This window comes from Electrona antarctica (assembly GCF_951216825.1).
Source record: "Electrona antarctica genome assembly, chromosome: 13".
In the NCBI taxonomy this organism is placed as follows: Eukaryota; Metazoa; Chordata; class Actinopteri; order Myctophiformes; family Myctophidae; genus Electrona; species Electrona antarctica.
In genome coordinates this window covers 5,803,510-5,826,398 of record NC_136794.1, presented here as the reverse complement: position 1 = coordinate 5,826,398, position 22,889 = coordinate 5,803,510, and the positions used below count along the sequence as shown (strand labels likewise).

Here is a 22,889-nt window from a genome sequence, read left to right as displayed (position 1 = left end):
TTTAGTAGACTACGTGTCATGTGATCTTAGTAGACTACATTTACGACGCGTTGTGAGCTTGTAGATCAGCTATTTTCAGCATGAAACCAAGTGTAAAATGACTTGTCTTTTATTGATTACTGGATCTCTTGTCCACTAGTCCCTTCCTAACATTTTAGTCTAGTTTCTATTTGTTGACGAAATTGTCAATATATTTAGTCTTAGTTTTAGTCATCGTAGCTTAGTTTTCGCCAGTGAAAAAAGGTAGTCGACGACCATTTTTCGTCTAACCTTATAACCATACCTACCATCATACCAAAAATCAAAAACTTGTCACCAAGTGCACGATCTTGTTGATTTTGGACGAATTCAGACCCAGCTATTACTTTTAGTCACCGGAAACAACACTGCGAGACAGAGAGGTTGTTTTGGTGGAGGCTCTCGACCTATAGAGCGGGACAGCCGAGACAGTGAGGGGGGGGGGGGGGGGGGTGTACTGAGTGGGGGGGGGGGGGGGGGGGGGGTCTAGGAAGATATACGTACTCCTGGATATCTGAAAGTGCTGGAGGAGGCATCACAGAAAGACTTGTGCTGTATAGTAAGACAGAGAGAAGGGAGGTGTCGGGGGAAAAAACAGAGGAATCTCCTCTCCGTGTGTGTCATGCCTTGAGAGACGCCCACTAAAAGCACTCCATCTGTCTTCTAAATTCTACGATTCATCCCTATTTCTCTCCGCCACTCTCTCTCCCTCTCCGTCTTAGTTATCTTTCATCAAGTCCTTGAACCCCCCCCCCCTCCTCCCCCCCCCCCACGCCCACACCCGCCCATGGCCACCATAAATCACTCTGTCTCTGCGCAGATTATGTGCGATCGCTTTACTCTCCATGTTCGTGTCTGTCTGGCCTCCAAACAGCACCACTGTCTTGAGTCGACTCCCAATAATGCCTGGAGTTCATTCATAATGAGGCAGACAAACTTCGTGTGTGCCAACTGCGGTGGACATTTAAATAAAAGAAATGTTTAAATAGTCTAATCCCCACTGTTCATGATCACTGTTGCTGTGTTAATGTGAATGCATTTTATCTTTATTATCAAGATGAATCACTCCATCTATACCAGTGGTTTTCAACCCTTTTTTTGTATCAAGGCCCATTATTTTATTCAGCATTCATTTGAGCCACGGACGGACCACCATTTGATGAGATTTAGCCTCTCAAGACGACCCAAAAATGTTTTGTTGTCGTTGAATAAGATTTTGTCCACAATCCAATGCTGTATTGCTGTTACGATAGGAGAGATAACAGGGAAAACGTTGATCAAAATATAACAATTACAGGTTCTACAGTCTCCAATTGTGTATACGTAGACTTCTTGTAAGTTAAGTAATGCATATGTTTAACAATATAACTCTTGAGAGCGTAAAATGAAACCGTACGGGTCCATTTTACGCTCTCAAGAGTTAAAGATCTAAGTGTCCATTTGGTTACATCATCATTTAGCTGGGGACCACCTGGATCCCCCTCAAGGACCACTGGTTGAAAACCACTGGTCTATACTGTATATCTGTGCCGTCTCAAGATGTAATGAGCAAGGCAAAAAAAAACTAAAAAAACAGACTTCGTCTGAAGTGAGTGGTACTGTACTGTACTGTACTGTACTGTACTGTACTGTACTGTACTGTACTGTACTGTACTGTACTGTACTGTACTGTACTGTACTGTACTGTACTGTACTGTACAAGCCCTCCTCCCTGGCCTGTGTGTGTCTGTGTGTGCAACAGTGACACTTGGTGGTGAACACTATAGCTCTATTTTCGTGCTCGGACAAAGCCAGGGACAGACCCAGGGACAGACCCAGGGACAGACCCAGGGACACAGGGACAGACCCAGGGACACAGCCACACACACAGCTGTCTATAGGAGTGGTTGCACCACTCAAAAGGTCCACAGTTGTGCTGGAGGTAGAGGTTGGAGGAGGTGAGAGAATGGCCAAGTAAGGGCAGTGGTAAAAAAAAAAAGCGTGATTCTACAGGGGAGAGGGCGAGGCGAGGAGGGGAGGGGATGGGGGGGGGGGGTTCAGGACCGAGTGAGTATTTAACCTTCGAAATGAGGTCTATTTTATAAGGCGTGAAATTACAGCACTTCTGGTTCACATGGTGCGCATGCAAGCACACATACTGTACACACATCAAATAAATGTGGTTACACACACACACACACACACACACACACACACACACACAGAGAGAAGTGGCAATTCCCTCCACAGTAAGGGCGAATGCGTTGCTTTGCTTGTTGCTAGGTCTCTACCTCTTTCCCTTCTCTCTCTCTGGTCTCTCTCTCTCTCTCTCTCTATCTCTCTCTAGACAGCCCCTGTATGGCCCCTACCACCACATTTTCCACTCTTTATAGTATTCTCCTCACTTCATCTGCCTCTTAACCATCCCCTCTCTCTCTCTCTCAATTCAATGGGCTTTATTGGCATGAGAAAACATACACGGTTTACATTGCCCTGCAGAGCCCTCACAATTCAAGAGGAGTTTGACAGAATGACATTACCGAACCTGGGTCAACTATAGACATTTGTTCAGGAGAATATGTTCAGGAGAGTATCATGCTATTGTCGTAAAGAGGGGGGGGGGGGATGAATGAACGAGCGAGGCCACGTCCCATTAAAAAGGCATCGACCCAATTTGATGTGCGGCTGAATGTGAGAGGTGACATGTCTTGAAATCGCACCGCAAACACATCACAGCAAGCCATTATCTTTCATCTCCGTGTACACTTCCCTCCCCCTGCGGCTTCCTGGCGGAGATCAAAGCGCCCAGCGTTAATAAGGGAGCGCTTGGATGTTCCCGTGCTAACAAGTGAGAGCGTTATCTGGGCCTCTGCAGCCAAGCTCGTCGTAGTGTCATGCACCGTAATGTACCCCACGCTTCCAGTTCAGGCCCCGAATAAATAAAATCAATTCATTAAATATAACCTCTGTGTGTGTGTGTGTGTGTCTGTCAAGAGCAGCACTTGTGAGACTGGAGCAGAGGAGTGATTGCGCACCTGCCCTCTCACACATACACACAACACGCACGCATTCCAGCAGGATTGGAGAGAGCCAGCTGCTGCATACCTCTGAATCGCGCTCTCTCTCTCTCTTACTCTCTCTCTCTCTCCACTCCTCCCTTTCTTCATCTCCCAAACTCTGTGAAACACCCGTCTTCGTCACCATCGCAAATGTTTGACATCATCACAAGAAACGCCCTGCACTCGAGAACTACCACACACACACACACACACACACACACACACACACACACACACACACACACACACACACACGCACACACTAGAGCACAGCACGGGTCCATAAAATTGGACCCGGTCCGAAACGGACCCGGTGCTATCAGAACCGAACTGATATGGAACCGAGCAACATTCTTATATGCCTCAAAATGGACCCGAAAGAATTGGACCCGGTCCGATCCGGAGCCGATAAAAACAGGATCCGATCCGAAATAATCCTACCCGATCCGAAAGATCCGTTACACCCGTGGTGTGTCCAATCCTATATTATGCTTATTTTCACCGTGACTGTGATTATGAGACTGAACACTGAAGATGTTCCCGTCTTCTGCATGTCGTAAGTAAGCAGTGAGTCACACTTTGTGCATTTAGCAGCACCAACATTGTTACTGTCTGCGTCGACAATGACAACAAAACTGTCCCAGACATCTGACTTCCCTTTAGGAGATTGCGTGCTGTAATCGTTTGCTTGTAGTTTGCGATTCACCGGTTTCACCTCGCTCAAGAAGGGGGCCGCCATGATGATGTTCGTGTTGTTCGTGTTGTTACTGTGACTGCGCGCACACACTGTGGGCACGTTCGGAAATAGCGCACTGAGCGCACTGTGCAATGCAAACTAATAGGCGAGTGTGCTCTGGTGCGGTATTTCCGAACGCGCCCTGTGACACACCCACCACCAGTGGATACGTCCCATTTCCAAATCCTCGAGGCGTGTATTTTAGAACATAATCATTACAACGCAGTTGAACGCACGCATAACCATAATATGTCTATTTTCAAAACCTATTTTTAAAGTTGAAAGGTTTAATATATAATAAAGCTCGGGTCCTGCATGGGGATTTCGGGTATTCTGCATTTCAGATGCCCGGAACGAGGCCCGCAGCTTTGAAATGGAACCGACCCGTTCCCCGACGGCATGTCAATATTTTGCTCGGGTATTCGGGTCCAGGTGGACCCGTGCTGCCCTCTAACACACACCCCCCCTTCCGGTTCCACTGCAAATTCCAATGAGCACATGTATAGCTATGCATATAAACAGGCGAGCAACAGCAGCAGTGTTCGTTCATAATAGACAACAGAAACACACACCTATAAACAACACAAATGTATAGCAGAAGCAAGTCCTGGCAAGCCCAGACATTGACCCCGACTCTGACGTGCCCCGGCTGACCCAGTATCCAGTAATAGCCCTGGGGAAAGGAAACAAAGTCCTGCAAGGCCACCAAAGAGACATGCCGACAGGCCGGCGGCATGCCGACATCAAAACTAGGAAGTAATCTACCGAGAGGCACCCGTCCTAAAAGGAGCAGCTCTCATGTTGGATGGGTTGGTTGACCTCAGTGTTGTTTTTGGCGGATTTTTTTTATTTTAGTTTTAGTCATAGTCTCTTGAATGGTTTTCACTTAGCTTTAGTCGCATTTTAGTCACCCGAAATATTTTAGTGTTTAGTCTAGTTTTAGTCGACTAAATGTCATAAGATTTTAGTCGACTAAATCTACAGGTGATTTAGTCCGATTTAGCTATTTTCAGCATGCAACCAAGTGTAAAATGACTTATACTGGATCTCTTGTCCACTAGTCCCTTCCTAACATTTTAGTCCAGTTTTAATTTGACAAAATTGTCGATATATTTAGTCTTAGTTTTAGTCACTGTAGCTTAGTTTATTTAGTTTCTATTTAGTTTCCGTCAATGAAAAAAGGTAGTCGACGAACATTTTTCGTCATAGTTTGTCGACGAAAACAATACTGACTTATACTTCTTTGCACACCAGTCTTGCGTGACGGAAATATAGGCAGTCTATAAGTGACACATTATTGTGAGCATTATGAGCTTGCTGTGAAGTGTTGTTGTGAATTGTGAGCTTGCTTGATCAGCTATTTTCTATATCTGTGGTGCACGACAATGTATGGTAATCATGGGTGACAACCCTGCTTTTTGATAAAATTGTACTTAAGGAGTACAATAGTCTGCAGTTTTTCCTAATATTTTGTAAGGGTTTATACTAAAAGCAGCACTATGTAACTGTCCTCTTCTACCCCGGATTTGAACTTGGTTTCCTGCTTAACTAACTGACTGCCATTGACGCATCGTGCTGCATACTTACTTAGTAAAATCCTAAGTGTCCATTTGGTTCCATTTGTACACTTTATAGTTCAATTAACACAGAGGAGTTTACAGTTGCTTTGGCTGCTGTTGGATGAATCCTAGTCCCCAGCCTGAGGGCCTCGCTCCTGAGAAGGCATGTGGAGTGTTTTGGACTCATTTATTTATTATACATTCAACCTTCTGGCCACTTCAGATCAAATACGGTCTGACGAAGCCAAGGTTTCAATGGTGTGATGGTAAACCATCTTAAAGTGCCCTGTTAAGATACACAATCTGCGACAACACAAAAACAAAGCATGAAAGCGTCGAGCACAAACAGTTTCCATAGAATTACCAATACGAAAAGTGCCATTTGTTTCGCATGTAGAGAGTGCCCTTTCTTGATTGGTTAAACCAGGGGTTCTCAACGTTTTTTGGCTGGGGACCCCCGGAAATGCTTTGGCCATTTATCACGAGCCCTGCCCGCCCCCCTCCCCACCACCAATACAAACTGACTGCAAAAATAACCTAAATAATAGAGAAAATATAATATAAATGAACGGAAACCAGATATAATCAAAGGAAAGTTTATGCATGCACCACGTAAACTCTTAATTTCAATATTCCAGCCATTCAGTTGCAAAAAAAATCTAAGATTTTTTATATATTTTTAATTATAATTTGGGGACGCCCCAAAATAATTTGGCGACCCCCCGAGGGGTTGCGACCCACGGGTTGAGAACCCCTGGGTTAAACAACATGCCTTATGCTCCCCAGATAATTCATGCTAGTCTGAAATTCGACATGTAGTTAATGATCTGGAATGGCATCAGCCATCTTGAGATGTTTTGAGGCGGTTTAGTTCAAACTAGCTGCAATTATCCTCTGCAATCTTGTATAATAGTTTCATCTTTGGGGATTCATAATATTATACATGTTTTTCCCCATTGTGTGTGAACAGCGTCGGGGCGTTTGCCATTGAGAATAACGACACATAATACCAAATAATGCATACCATGTAGACTGTGTGGAAGGAAAACACACAATTAAATACATTTAGAAAAAATAAAGAAAACTAAACTTAAATGATAAATGGTGCATTTATATAGCGCCTTTTATCCAAGGCGCTTTACAGAGATGGTGCATTACATTCACCCATTCATACACAGATGGTGGCGGAAACCATGCAAGGCACATCAGGAGGAGGAGGCAATTAGGGGTTCAGTGTCTTGCTCAAGGACACTTCGACACCAACTCTGGGGGAGCCCGGGTTCGAACTGGCAACTGGCAACCTTGCGGTTAACATCCGGCCACTCTACCCCTGAGCCGTAAAACGAGGCAGGCATGCCATCAGAAGACGTGGAGTTGAGCCACATGAGAAGTTCCCGAGTGAGGTGAGTGAGTGAGTGTCCACCACACTAGAGAATAGTCAATGATGACACCTCCTCGTCAGTATGGGTACGGTTCGCTCCGTCCCTGTCAATAAGTGTCAGATTGGCAGTTGATGACTTGGGAGTGAGGATGCGTTGAAACTACCCTCCCCCTCTAACAACATCTGACAATATAGTGTCAAAACTAAATGGGAATGTCACATTTGATCTCACGACTTGGAGAACTGCCATAATGAATCCCAGACGAGCTTTAACACTTCTAACTCTCACCTCAATCTCACCCTCCTCCTCCTCCCACTTGCCCCGTCAGCTGTCAGCCTCCCCGACGTCAGTAATATGAAATGGATCTGCCTCTTTGGTTGGTTGTGTGTGTGTGTGTGTGTGTGTGTGTGTGCGTGTGTGTGTGTGTGTGTGGTAGAGGAGGTGGCAGGGGGGTGCCCAGGTCCCTCGGAGGATCTACATGAGAAATCCAGTAAGCGTGGTAACATTCTGCTTCCAAGAATAGACCCGCTATAGTGGCTGTAGTTTGAAGTTTGGACTTCAGAAAGGAAAACACAAAGACTTCTGACTGGCAAGATGCCTCTCTGTTATGCCGGGGCTCCACTGCGGCCATCGGGCGTCCGTCAGCGCCAACGTAGGGAACGCTTCAACGCTCCCTTTTAAATCAACTAGAGCCGGGCCCGTTGAACACTGGCCTACTTGGAACTAGGGTTGGGTGACGATACGAATCTATCGTCAATCGCGAATGTACGAGTCCAATCGCCGAATATTTTTATTAGGCGATTTTTCGGGACGATTATTTTAAAGTGTGAGCAACATGTGAATCAATTTGGGCCAGCAAAGTAGTAACAGCGGCCGGGTGGAAAACCCCTCTCCCGTTATAATGGTATGCTCCCAGTCCCCGCACCGCAGCATCGGGGAACACTCTGGCAGCCAGAGTAAAGGCTGGGAGGGACCGAGCCGAGGGAGGCTACTGTACTGTAGCCTACATGTTGTTTATGCTCCGGAGTCCAGAGTCCCATGCAGTTTAATAATATACAGTCACAACAGAATGCACACTGCTGTCTCGTGTCTCATCACAATCCCAATGCGCCACCCGTGAAGTCGGGGGAAAATAAAAAACAGGCTGCTAGTGTTAGTGTAGGCTCGGGGATCGTTAGCTTAGCGCTTAGCTTAGCTTGTAGCTACTGATTCAACCCACTGACTGAACTTCATCTCCGCCTGTAATCTAGGTTATTTTTTTATTGACAACGTGAACGAACCCCGACACCAGCGCTGCAAAAATAGACAGATCTACAAGCTCTCAACGCGTAGCGAACGGCGCTGCAAAAACAGGCAGGACGCGATGCCTTGAGAGCTTGTGGATTGCTCCGACGGTGCGGGGAGGCAAGAGTTCTCCGTGGAGGAGGAGAAGTTACCAGGGCAGGATACATGTTGCTGCGGCTAACAACACTGTCACCAGCCAGTGGTTGTTATGTTAGCTTGGCTTGCAGCTGCTTGTCCGTTCCAACTTCACTTCATCTCCACCTGTAACTTATTTTTTATTTTGTTACCCTGCAGCTGCGCTGCAAAAATAGACGGATCTACAAGCTCTCAACGCGTAGCGAACGGCGCTGCAAAAACAGGCAGGACGCAGCGCCTTGAGAGCTTGTAGATCTGGCTTTTTTGCGACCTGTAGTGAGCTGTTCTCACTTTACTTTTATGACACGAATATATCGTCCATCGGCGATTTTTGGACAGACGATGGGCGATTGAAAAAGATTGGCATATCGCCCAACCTTACTTGGAACGGTGCAAGTTGGAAATGCATGCCCCACCTAGATATTATGGCTGTGTCCCTTTTATGTTGCCCATATATTATATATGGAGTTCTTTGTCAGGCATGGCCCCAATATGGAATCTTTGCAGATGTCAGAATGATGTCAGAACAGGCCAGTTCCATATATGGACACTGGGCAGGGGCACGGTACAGAACCCGGGCAGAGGCCCTTTTGGGGCGGTTCTGGAAAACCGTGGGTCCGACCGACACCGAGCACTGCACTCCCTGTGTGGTTGTGGAACGCGTGTGTTGAATTTGAAGTCGGTGGGGCGAGCGCCGGTTCTCGAGTTACATGGATTACAGACGTACAGACAGACACAGAGACTCGGTGCATTTATAGTTAGATAGATGAAGGGTGCTCCACTGCCGACGGTGTCACCGATTCACCACGGTTCATTTTTTGACGGCGTCAAAAAACGCGACGCAACGCACTCAGTGGACGCCACGGGGCTTTAGATGTGCACAGTTTCCGATTGGCTTGACGACATGCAGTGAGCAGAAATGTGCAACAAAGTAAACGGATCGGCATTCCTATATAGCATTCCGTCTCTCAGTCTGATGAAAGTCACGGCCCGTATTGCCGACACCCTCGCCCCCCCACAGAGCTAACACTTTAACCATGCACAAAAAAGAAGGGGGTCTTATTTAACCCATTTAGACCTGAGATCAGATTCTAAAAATGTCTTCTACATCCTGACAGTTTTCTGAAAAAGCTATGTTATTCGATTTTTCAAAAATAGCAGACCTACAAGCTCGTAGCGCGCCACTCGGTGGCGCGCTACGAGCTTGTAGATCTGCTATTTTTCAATAGCTAAAGCATAACTAAATAATGCTAACACCAAAAGGGGTTCCCGCCCAAAATGTCTACAAATGTCTTCTAAATCCTGACAGTTTTCTATGTCAGTGGTACTCAAACATTTTCATGTCAAGGACCCCCAAAGATATATGTAATTGGCCGCTGAACACCCCCATCTGAAAATATGTTGTTCCTGGCAAGGGACCCCCAGAAGCAAAGAATTGAGTTAAAAACGTTCGCTCTGAAAGAATACATATTGAAAGATTTGCGCCACGTTTTCACGATTTTTCAAAAATAGCAGACCTACAAAAGTGCATTTTTCAACAACTAAAGCATAACATAATGATTAAAACACCAAAAGGGGTTCCCGCCCAGAATGGGTTAAACATTTATTACCCGAAAGGTGGGGTTAATATATCCCAGCGAGGGGGGTGACTATTTTACATAAATATCGCTGCGGGGAGCATATGTAGCTTCAGAGTTTCGAAGGACAGCCGCTCCATGCATCATCAAGGACCTTCCTCTGAGGAAAGATCATCAACGCAACTGTGCCCCCCACCCACCCACCACCACCACTACCAAGTGGTTTCCATGACAGCCAGCCACATAAATCATCCCATAATTATCCAGGGTTAGGGTTTGAGACTAATAGTCATAGGAACATGTGGTTCAACAGCTGACCGCAGAAGGAGGCAAGGACCGCGCTGCACTCTGAGACATGGCTATTACAGCACTATATACCGTTTCCCAAACAGTGGGTCGGGACCCATTTTGTGGGTCGCCGACACATTTGTCGTGGATCCCCCTTAGTTTGTGTTTCTTACATTTGGTTTTTATTTTAATTATTATTTCGAAACATTTTGAAAATTCAAAGATTTTTCAGTAACTTCATAACTTCATAAGAAAAGAAATCCATGAATTAGAAAAAAAGTAGTGAAAATAGATGATCTACAAGCTCACGGCGCGAAGCGTCGCGTTGTGAGCTTGTAGATCGGCAATTTTCACTAGTTTGGGTCCTGGGAGAATGTCTAATTTCTGTTGTGGGTCACAATTAGAGCTATAATATAGAGAACGGATTGAGGAGCGACAGCCCCGTCCTCCCCCAGCTTATATTCACTTCAATGGAAGTTGCTCAGTGGCGTTTTGAAGCACCCGGAAGAACGACAAAGTCTTCCGGGTATAGTAGCCCTCGAGCGTTGATACTAGGCATGTAACCATATATCGTATATCGATATATATCCCGACGATATGAATCGATTTAATACAATAAAACAAATGTTTTTTTTATTTTTTGGGGGGGAGGGGGGGGGGGGGGCGGCTAGTGAATTATGGTGTGTGATATGAAATGTGAGCTTTAACCATATTCCATCATATTCAAGTGCTTTTGGAGAGTCACTTTCAGTAGTAGAGGGGAGCTGTGTGTCTGTGACTGTGCCCAGGTGATGGTCGTTGATGCTCATTAATACATCAAGGAAGGCAATTATGTTTCTGCACTGTCAAAAGTAATGCTACTTCTTTTACAATGTAGTTAAATGTAGGAGAAAACTATCGCACACCTAGCAATCAGGCGTATGCACAGGTGCGTAGGCCAGTGGACATCAAAGAAAGCAATAAGGTACACCCGCACACTGTGTATCAGGCATGCCTGAGGAAGGTCCCTAGTGACCGAAACGTTGCTTCATTAAATAAGACAATACTCTTGTGCCGAGCAGATACACAGTGCGGGTGTACCTTATTGCTTTCTACAATGTAGTTAAATAAAACATGTGAAAAAAGCTCGGGGGGGGATAAATTATATAAATTTTTTAAAAAAAACTAATTTTTCTTGAAAATATTTTTGGTTTAAAATATCCTATCGTGATACGAATCGTATCGTGAGTCGAGTGAATCGTTACATGCCTAGTTGATACGATTGGCTGGCTCCTATCGTAGTACCCCCCCTCGCGCTGTATACTTGTGGTACCTCTACGTCACGATTCATTCATAAATGTAACCTCATGGGACCAGCCAGCCTGCAGTACCAGGTTTTTGACCAGTAGGGAGACGGCTTCAACGTTGCCCAGCCCATCGTGGGGGCTTGGGGTCACGGGCTGAAAAGTTTGGGAGCCACTCAGTGTTCGTCGACTAAAACCATGACGAAAAGTGTTTGTCGACTACCTTTTTTCACTGACGAAAACTAAATGGAAACTAGATAAAAACTAAGCTATGGTGACTAAAATGTTAGAAAGGGACAAGTGGACAAGAGATCCAGTAGAAGTCATTTTACACTTGGTTGCATGCTGAAAATAGCAGATCTACTTGTAGATCGGCTATTTTCAGCAAGTGTAAAATCAGCCATTACGACGGCATCGAGGCCCGCCAGAATAGATTAAATCAACTGTAGATTTAGTCGACATAAATCTTATGATATTTAGTCGACTAAAACTAGACCAAACACTAAAACATTCCAGGTGACTAAAATGTGACTATGACTAAAACTAAAATAGAAATTTGCTGCCAAAAACAACACTGGTGTACACTGGACTACAGGGTTCTACAGCTTTAGGGCCGTTAGTTCCATTCATGCTGCAAGGCTGGAACACATCACTCCTTAATGACGAATAACGACACAGAGGAATGAATGATGCACACTGAGAAAGAATGGCATACAAGGAGAAATATGGGGAGATGTGGGAATTTGGGAAATCTATTATGCTCAGACAAACAACCTTTTAAACATTCAGCAATGACACACATGCACACACAGCTGTGAATGGAAAAACCGCCTTCTAAATCAGGTTACCATGATTGATTTGTTGCATGGCCTTTAAAACAGTCACACACCCCAAATCATATCCTTCATTAGCCAGGGCTTCAGCAGCACCGGCAACACACACACACACTAACTAAGTCGCGTGCACACATACACACACTAACTAAGTCGCGTGCACACACACACACACACACACACACTAAGTCGCGCACACACACACACACACACACTAACTAAGTCACACACCCACACACACACACCCACACACACTAACTAAGTCACACACACACACTAAGTCACACACACACACACACTAACTAAATCACACACACACACACACACTAACTAAGTCACACACACACACACTAACTAAGTCACACACACACACACACACACTAACTAAGTCACACACACACACACTAACTAAGTCACACACACACACTAACTAAGTCACACACACACACACACACACTAACTAAGTCACACACACACACACACTAACTAAGTCACACACACACACACTAACTAAGTCACACACACACACACACACACTAACTAAGACACACACACACACACACACACACTAACTAAGACACACACACACACACTAACTAAGACACACACACACACACACACACACACACACACACACACACACACACACACACACACACACACACACACACACACACACACACACACACACACACACACACACACACACACACACACACACACACACACACACACACACACACACACACACACACACACACCAGGGTGTATGCAGGCTCTTGGCCCGATGAAAAGAACCCATCTGTGTGCCCAACCCCCCGCCCCATGAAAAACAAAAGATTGACTTATTGTGGAGTGTACAGTTTACTTTACCCCCCCCCCCCCCCCCCCCCCCCCCACACACACACACACACACACACCTGGATGAGAGCCACACCAAGGTCCTCTAAAAAAGCTGGGACGAGTCCCAGTCTTATCTTCTACCCGGAAGGTTTTTGGCGTGTGTGTGTGTTTGTGTGTGTGTGTGTGCGACAAGCATGCCAAATAAAATAATACCCTGTTTATGCCCCTCTTTTGTGAGCTGCCAGCCGGCATGCGCGGGCACAGTCTCAGAGCAAAGCACAGCATGTGAGGACAACAACAACATAAAACCAAAAAAAAAAAGCTAAGCCTTGTTGTTGACGGCAGACAAAGACAACTTAATGCCATTTAAGAAGGTCCTTTAAAACGTAAAGATTTAAAACAAACTGACTCGACTGACTCCAGAAAAGTATACAAGCACTGTTGAAGACTGAGATTAAATACAGTATATAAACACAGATTTGAATGGCTGTGCCTCAAGGAAGGCCTTACCTTATTGGTAATCACACAGACACGCACATGCACACACACGCGCGCGCACACACACACACACACACACACACACACACACACACACACACACACACACACACACACACACACACACACACACACACACACACACACACACACACACACACACACACACACACACACACACACACACACACACACACACACACACACACACACACACACACACGTGACATACCTCAGGCTGCAGGTCCATGCACTTCCCTGATAACGTTCTCTCCAGGTCGGAAATATAATCCACAGTCTGTTCTTGAGTTAAGATGTGCAACACCTCTCAGAGAGAGAGAGAGAGAGAAAGAGAGCAACTCCCTCAGTAACAGCTATCTCTACATCTACACCCATAGGCTAAGTAAGATCCTCCACTCAGAACACATCCACTTCCCTTGCTGCTCAGTGTATAGCAGAGAGAGAGAGAGAGAGAGAGAGAGAGAGAGAGAGAGAGAGAGAGAGAGAGAGAGAGAGAGAGAGAGAGAGAGAGAGAGAGAGAGAGAGAGAGAGAGAGAGAGAGAGAGAGAGAGAGAGAGAGAGAGAGAGAGAGAGAGAACATGCGGGTGAATGGAACTAGGAGACAACTGAGTCAGTGGGTGAGAGAGAGGGATTCTAACTGGCAAGGGGGGTGTGTTGGGGAGGGGGGAGCATGCGAAGAAGAGGGTGGGCGAGAGAGAGAGAGAGAGAGAGAGAGAGAGAGAGAGAGAGGGAGAGAGACTGCAGACTAAAGAGTAAAGCGGTATTTCCCCCAACATTGAATAATCGCGTTTACCAATGTATACAAAACAGATGGAAATTTACTCGCCACGATTTCGTATACTGTGACAAACTGAAGCTCAATATACTTTGAAGAACCTGTCCAAAACAGCTTGGGGAAATCTTCACCTAAAGGTTTTTTGGTTTGGACACACACACTGACACACACGCACAAGCGCACATGATCCAAAACAAAAGGTCAAGAGGTCAAAAGACTTCCTGTCAGAAAAACTGATCTACTTTAAAAATATAATTACACAAAAAAACAAGCAAAGGAAACTGACCCCTTTATTATTGAATGTATATACATATCAGAATATGTTCTGAAACTTCAGCCTTGAAATGCCTGCGTCAATTGGACGTTTTGTAATTGTCCAGTGCTAGTGACGTGTGTGTGCGTGTGCGTGTGCGTGCGTGCGTGCGTGCGTGCGTGCGTGCGGGTGCGTGCGTGCGTGCGTGCGTGCGGGCGGGCGGGCGTGCGGGCGCGTGCGTGCGACCGTGCGTGCGTGCGTGCGTGCGTGCGTGCGTGCGTGCGTGCGTGCGTGCGTGCGTGCGTGCGCATGTGTGTGTCTTGCCCGGGTGTGTGCGCTAGCGAGTCCATATAGTAAGCTTGGACTCATTAATACTGTGTCTCTGTCTGACATGCTTATTTCAGAGGCTCCGAGCCAAAAGGAAAACTTACTGCAGACTGCTCTCTTCCTTCCTGCTGTCCTCCTCCACTTGTCCTTTCATCCTTTTCTATTGGGGAAGGGGGGGGGGGGGGGCTCGTTTCTCCTGCTCTCTGGCTGCGCTAGACTCCCCTGCTCCTCATCAGCATGACAAAGATGGCTGTGGCTCAGCCATGGTGACAAGAAGAGAGAATGAGAGAAAGAGAGAGAAGCATAAACTTCGGTTAAACAAGTGAATTCAGAACCAGAAACAGCTTTATTGTCACATCAAGTGCAAATAAAAAAGGGGGAGAAATATTGTGTGCAAGCTACATCGGTTTCCTTATGGGGGGGGGGGGGGGTGCAAGGGGAGAAAAAAAGACAAATCAACAAAAGATATGTACACAGCATATCCAGCGGCAGGTATAATACTCTGCACTGTGTGTGATCATAGAAATGATTGCCCTTGACGCTATTGATGTAATGAATCAAAAAATCCCTCATTACCCTTATTCCCTGTAATCGGGGGCTTAATCGGGGGCTTAATGTAGCAACTTTTGGCTAGTTTGGCTAACGGCCGATGTAATCCTAAAACCGGCCGAAATCCTCGCATGCATGCTCTCGCACGCACGCGCACGGTCTGTATGTGCATAGCTGCGTAATATGCGATATTTGGGGCTTGATTAGAGCTTAATTTGACTTAGATATTAGAATAAACGATGATCGCTTAGCATCCCGGGCAAATTACTGTAACACTGTGCAGAAAGATAGCGGATGTTGATGTTCTGTTTAACCGGAAATGACAATCGCCAGATTCGCTCTATTCGGTCAAAATCGGCATAATGGTGAAGTTACCGCCACCTTCAGGACTGGGTCTCTAATACTATAGTCTTGCCCCGTGAAAATGAGATATAGTGTGTATATCACAGATTTTTCTATTGGCATTAAAATGATGAATTAAAAATATGAATAGTGCAGGTAGAAGGCACAGTCCACTGTTAATTGGGGTGGCCTTAAGGTGCAAAAATAATGTGCGTGCTTGCGTGCGTGCGTGCGTGCGTGCGTGCGTGCGCGTGCATGTGTGCGTACCATGCCATGCTGAGAACACGCACGCACGCACGCACAACAGTATTATTAGAATATTCATCAACACTCCTGAAACAGAAACGGCTAATGTACGGGCCCCGGGGTAAAAGCATGCACAAATGTACGGACACAACTGCGTACACAAACGTGGGGCCAACACACTGATGAGCCCAGCTTGCTTATGCCGTTCCAACATGGCTGCATTCCAAGCACAGGCAAGTCAGGCAGAGCTGGAGTATGAATTATAGATCAGCTCGTGTTTCAAAGAAGATCCCGCGTAGTCCGTCGAGACACACATCAACACTGTGAAATGGCAAAACGCTAGCCATATATCAATACAAAATGTTGACCATTAGAACTGGGATAAATTGATACAAAACTATACCATATGGTGGACAGAAAACGCACGTCAAAAGCCAGGGCTGAAGCCCATCAAATACCCCCGCTTAGATGAGAGATCCATTCGGCGCCTCGTGCCAGTTTAACTGCAGGGATTCTGGATCAGCATCATTAATTTTGGCTGACTGCAGATGATCAAAGTAAGCCCCCCAAAGTGCTGGGAGTGCTACACGGCAACGACTAGACAATGGTGCGCGTTATGCTGCAGTGAGAAGTTACCCCGTGTGCATGTTGTGATTTGGAGAGGGCTGGGATGTGTGTGCGTGTGTGTGTGCACACTGACTGTACACACACACATGTACACACAGGAGTTGCATGTTGTAGAGGCAGAGCTGGATTTTACAAATCAGGATTCAGAGATCACCTTCGCCCCTGCCCCCTGGCATCAGTCAGACCTGCCCCAGTGGTCGCAAACCGGGGGGAAGAAGAGAACTGAAAACAGAGAAAGAGAACAAACTAAAATTCTAAGTAATCGGCCATGCTGTACCGGCTGTGTGCTTATACTACTATGTGCATATGTTTTGCCATGTTTCTTAATTCACTGTGTGTGTGTGTGTGTGTGTGTGTGTGTGTGTGTGTGTGTGTGTGTGTGTGTGTGTGTGTGTGTGTGTGTGTGTGTGTGTGTGTGCATGCGCGCGTGCATGCGTGCATGTGTGCGTGAGAGACGGAGTCCGGTCCGGAGCTAATCTCGAAAACCAGTGCCAGCATGTGTGTGCACAGCAGGAATCATTTCCTGATTCTTGGTTTCTCTATGGAGTGGGGGAGCCCCACAATGACATCAGCTTCCGCCAACACACCAGCGGTAACCATGGCACCACACAAAGACATATCTGGATGGAGCGGGGGCCGGGGTGGGCGGGCAAGTGGGCATCTGGCTGGACACATACACCCCATTATAGATGGGATGGCTCCACTACTACACCCCACCCTCTCTCCCACCTCCCTCCTCGATTGGTGTTTGTACAGCCGTGTCCTCTGTTTGCCAGCCCATCAAAGGGTTTTAGGGACTGGACTCCCATGGGTTGTGGTACCCTAGGTTTGGAGTGGACCGCTCTGTTTTGGCTTCAAAGTTGCACTCTCATCCTCCCTTTACCGCTCTCTCCACGCCCCCCTCTCCCTCTCTCATGTGAAATCTGTCTCTTCCCCACCATTCCACTTAACTGGAATTAGAGCTCGACAGATAAATTGGTCAGCCGATCTTGTGTTGTCAATTCAAAAACCTAGTTGTTGACTGAACCTGGCAGGGTTAGGGCTCTGCATATCATATACTGTAAGTGTGTGCTTGTGTGTTTATATATATATATATATATATATATATATATATATATATATACATATATACATACATACACAGTACACACACACAGTATCAGTCAGGGGGGTTCTTAGAATCTCTCTCTCTCTTCTTGACAAATGGAGCCATGACACTGAGGGCAAAATGCCCAGTAAAGAAATGACCACCCACTGAGCTTTGTCTAACTCCTTGCCCTAATGGACAGAACGCCTGTGTGTGTGTGTGTGTGTGTGTGTGTGTGTGTGTGTGTGTGTGTGTGTGTGTGTGTGTGTGTGTGTGTGTGTGTGTGTGTGTGTGTGTGTGTGTGTGTGTGTGTGTGTGTGTGTGTGTGTGTGTGTGTGTGTGTGTGTGTGTGTAAAAGGGAGAGAGCGAGAGAAGCATTTAGAGCATAATGTATAGGGGCAAAACAAAACATTTATCTTAACACCCAGCAGCTGGACAAGACGCAAAGACACAAACTGTTACTCATTCTGGATTGAATCATATATTATAGGCCCAACAAGTGCCCAATCATCAAGGGCATGCCTCAGCACCTTTTCCTCAGAGACCTCAACAACCTCAGGACATATTGACCTGATTCTAAAAAATGTCTTGTAAATCTTGACGGTTTTCTGGAAATGTCAGTGTTTCTATGTCAGTGGTGCTCAAACATTTTCATGTCAAGGACCCCCAAAAATATAAGTAATTGTCCGCCGAGCCCCATCAGAAAATATGTTGTTCCAGGGACCCCCCAGAAGCAAAGATTTGAGTTAAAAAATGTTCGCTCTGAAATAATATATTCAAACATTTGGGCCACATTTTCACGATTTTTAAAAAAAAGCAGACCTACAAGCTCGTAGCGCGGCACTCGGTGCCACGCTATGAGCTTGTAGATCTGCTAGATCTGCTATTTTATTTTTCAACAGCTAAAGTATAACATAATGCTTTAAACGCCAAAAGGGTTCCCGCCCAAAATGGGTTAAGCCATGTTTCAGTACTCAAAACACTGGCTAAGATTTAACTAATGCTTTCACCACCTACTATCTCTTTCTCCCCAGCTTCTGCGCGCGGCTGTAGGAATAAGTAGCAGTTTGATTCAATATTCTATGTGATTTTCCTGATCCACTCTGATGTTTGGCCAAAAATAGGTCAGTGGAATGCTCATCCGTGTCCAAAAGTTTAAACTACCACAAATAACCTCCCACCCCAACTAACTGCTGCTGTAGCACAGGGGTTCTCAACGTTTTTGGCCGGGGACCCCCGGAAATGCTTTGGCAATGTCTCGGGACCCCCGCCCCGCCCGCTCCCGACCCCCAATATAAATTGACTGCTACAATAACCTTAAACCATTTTGGGTGGGAACCCCTTTTGGTGTTTTAAGCATTGTTATAATTTAGCTATTGAAAAATAGCAGATCTACAAGCTCATAGCGCGCCACCGAGTGCCGCGCTACGAGCTTGTAGGTCTGCTATTTTTGAAAAATCGTGAAAATAAAATTTAAAAAATCTTTTTTTTTTTTTTTTTTATAATTTGGGGACCCCCTAAAATAATTCGGCGACCCCCCGAGGGGTCGCGACCCACGGGTTGAGAACCCCTGCTGTAGCACACACTGCCAACAGGATTACATTATTCACCTTACACATACATATTTATAGTTGGGTCAACTGGCTTGGCCGAGGCAGTGAAGTGAAATAAAAGTGGCGACCCCCCTCGGGGGGGGTCGCCAAATTATTTTAGGGGGTCCCCAAATTATTTTCATAGCTCATAGCGCGCCACTCGGTGGCGCGCTATGAGCTTGTAGATCTGCTATTTTTCAATAGCTAAATTATAACAATGCTTAAAACACCAAAAGGGGTTCCCGCCCAAAATGGTTTAAGGTTATTGTAGCAGTCAATTTATATTGGGGGTCGGGAGGGGGCGGGGCGGGGGTCCCGAGACATTGCCAAAGCATTTCCGGGGGTCCCCGGCCAAAAACGTTGAGAACCCCTGCCTTAGCTGAGTGATCACTACATATATTGCATAGAATAGTGCTGCATAGTACTATAGTAGCACACTTTCTTCTAAGAAAGCCTTCCATGCAACTTAAAAAGAGCAGTGGCTTTAATAGCTAGCTCACCATATTTAGATGAATGTCTCTCATCAATGTCTGCTGACAATAGAGGGTATGCACATGTATATAGTGAATGGCAGAACGAGTGGCAAATCGAGTGACAAAGTGAATTTAATGTTGTTTAAAGTCATTTCATGCAATGAAATAGGACTTTTGTTTGGATGTATGGGCTGTCAAGGCCAGAAAGTAGTTTTTTGCCACACATTACGCATTCCCGCATAACTTCCTGGTATGGACTGTCTAAAGAGGACGAGACGAGAAGACCGTACGGGTGTCGCCATGTTGCTCACATGGTGCTCCATGGAAGGAAAGAAACATGCGCAGTTGAGACCAGGAAGTTGGACATGAAAAATCATAGATATGGCTAAAAAAGGCACAGCAGATGGCGTGATGCCACTGACAGGAGAGATGCTTGTACATATGTCACGTCCGACCAACATTACTGTCTGTGTGATGATCCATGCTGGGACTTACTTATCCATTTGCTGTTAAAACGTTAATATAAAAGGTAAAATGCAATGACGTGACATGATATGTACAAGCATATCTCCTGTCAGTGGCATCACGCCATCTGCTGGGCCATTTGTCCCATATCTATGATTTGTCATGTCCAACTGTCCAGGGCATCCCCTCCACTTTTGAGAGGACGAAAAAATAAAAACTCACGGCGATGACAGCAACACTCTCGTTGCATCCACACCGGTGATGCTACCAAACTAAATAAAACACTAATCTACAAGGCGCACATCGCGTCGCACTGTTGTGTGTTGTGAGCTTGCAGATCTGCTACTCTTAAACAGGTCCTAAAACAGCTGCGCTGCCTGTTATGCCGTTATGTTCACGCCATAACTTCCTGACAAACGTTCTGAGTCGTCATGACAACCACGCACGCTACAGTGTTCATAAGAATACAGAACGGATTAGGTAACGTGACAGTCGGATGTAAACAGCTGTGCAGGAGCCTGGATCTTTGGGAACAAACTATTGAAAACAAAGAGTGAGTCCATGTCCATAACATGAAGTTAGTATTAAACTACCTACGTTGTCAATCATCATCAATGTCAGCATGTAGGCTATATGCAGTAAGCAGGCTGCAGGCAGACCCTGTAGCTGCTTGTGCCCTCAAGCCACAGTCAGGAGTTTTTCTAGAGCTTTTCCCACATCCGAATCAGGTAAGTATGGCTGGCTTTGCTGTGGCTTACTGTGTTGACTGTGTTTTGCCTGAGAAATCCGCAAAATGTTGGCGTGCGCTTGCGCCCATGCCTTAGAAAAACGCAACACTACTGCAAGAGATTTTCTAGTAGATATAGCAAAACATATGCTAGAATAATAGGGCAATAAATCAATCACTGCTAAATTGCTCTTTAAAGACAGACTTCAAATTCAATGAAGCCATGAGAAAGAAAAGCACACCGTCAATATGTCATGTTGTAAAACACATGCCCAGTTTGTGCACTATGCTTGAGGTGCGTCACACAAATACACACACACACGCACGCACACGCTCAGTGCTCCTACAATGCTGGTGTTGGCACTATTTTGATGAGTAGCTACAGGAAGCATTGTATTAAGCCGTTTGTAACAACATAATAAGTTAAATTGCTGGTATGGAATGATGCGTCTCTAAAACACTGTTTCCCAAACAGTGGGTCGGGAGTCGGGACCCATGTTGTTTGAGTCGCGGCCCACAGGGCAATTTTGTTAGGGGTTAGGGGAAGTAAAAACAAATCCCCTTTTTTCGTTTCCTACATAAAACATATCCCCATTCCTGCGTTTACTAGCCAATAGCCATCGACTGGATCATGAGAAATGAACAAAGGAAGAATTGAATCCAGTGGACATTGTGGACACAGCTAGATGACATAGGGCTCCATTTTCGTCACCGCTAAACCCCTACTATTTTGCAAAACATTTTTTAATCATTAAAATGGCCAGTCTACCTACACGCTCACAACTTGTCAATGTAGATTGGCTAGTTGAACTATTCAAAATGTTTTTCAAAATAGTAAAAAAAAAAAAGGCAAAGAAGTTTAGGGATAAGGGGTTTAGCGGTGACAAAAAAGGAGCCCTTAAAGGTCTCCACACACCGGATGCGAATCGGATGCGAATTCTGTGGCGTTTCTCCATCTGTTTTCCGAAAAACGCGGCCGTGTGCAACCACCTTTAGTCTTTGCAGACGGCCTGGCACTACTGTCACATAGCCATCAGATACAAGACAAGACCAAAACACTTGCAGAGACTTCCTCACAGATAGGACTTAACCTCCATGAGGGAAACAACACAAACTATGAGGACAAATACAACCAGTAATGCAGAGCCAATCAATAAGTGACAGCACGGTAGGAGAGGTACAGTCCTTCACCTGCCTGATGAAGTCAAGGTTGTTGGTCCAGAAAGGAGGAAAGCATATCAAAGTAAATGTGGAGGGTCTCTTCAAAAGGTTATACAAGCTTTACTAAAGCAGGGTATTTAATACTTAAAGCTGCTATAAGCAATAATATGTCGAAAGTTTAATGACCTTTTTTTTTTTTAGACTAGGAAAATCTTTTAATGCAGATTGTGGCCCCTAGATGTGTCACAGAGACAAACGTTTTTTTGGGAGCGTTCTACCCATTGCTGGCTGTCTGGGGGGGAAAAAAGGGGTCTTTCAAAATGTCACATATTATTGCTTAGCCTATAGCAGCTTTAAAGTAAAAGGTCAAGTCAAGTGGCTTTCTTCTTGGCAAACAAGTCAGCAGGTACATTTTAGAACATTCCATTCATGTGTGGTGGATTGGATACAAGGTTAAAATAGGAGTTTTGCTCAGATAAAATAATCAACAGTATACGGTATGTAGGCTTATACTGTTATACACACACACAGCAAACAAAAAGATAGGAGTGCACACCGCACTGTAGGCCTACACTAGAGACTGACATTTTGTCGGGACTCCCGCGGGACACGGGATTCCCGCGGGATGGGATTCATATTTTTAATCGGGACGGGACGGGAATGAAAGTTAACGGGAGTGTGCAGGAGCGTGAATTACGTTGGTCGCGCTGCCAAGTTCCAACCAAAAGAACAGAAGCACCCATTTTTGTTGTAGTCATCTTTCTGTGAGC

The 22,889-nt window shown here is 45.6% G+C and overlaps 1 protein-coding gene across 1 annotated transcript in view; it reads right to left on the bottom strand.

The window, feature by feature from the left end:
- The window catches only part of myo16 (myosin XVI), a gene marked incomplete at its 3' end in the record, with an annotated part of 177,929 nt that overhangs the window by 153,024 nt on the left and 2,016 nt on the right, over positions 1 to 22,889 (bottom strand). The window contains exon 2 of the mRNA XM_079518690.1: positions 14,955 to 15,100. The remainder of the gene's footprint in view (positions 1 to 14,954; positions 15,101 to 22,889) is intronic.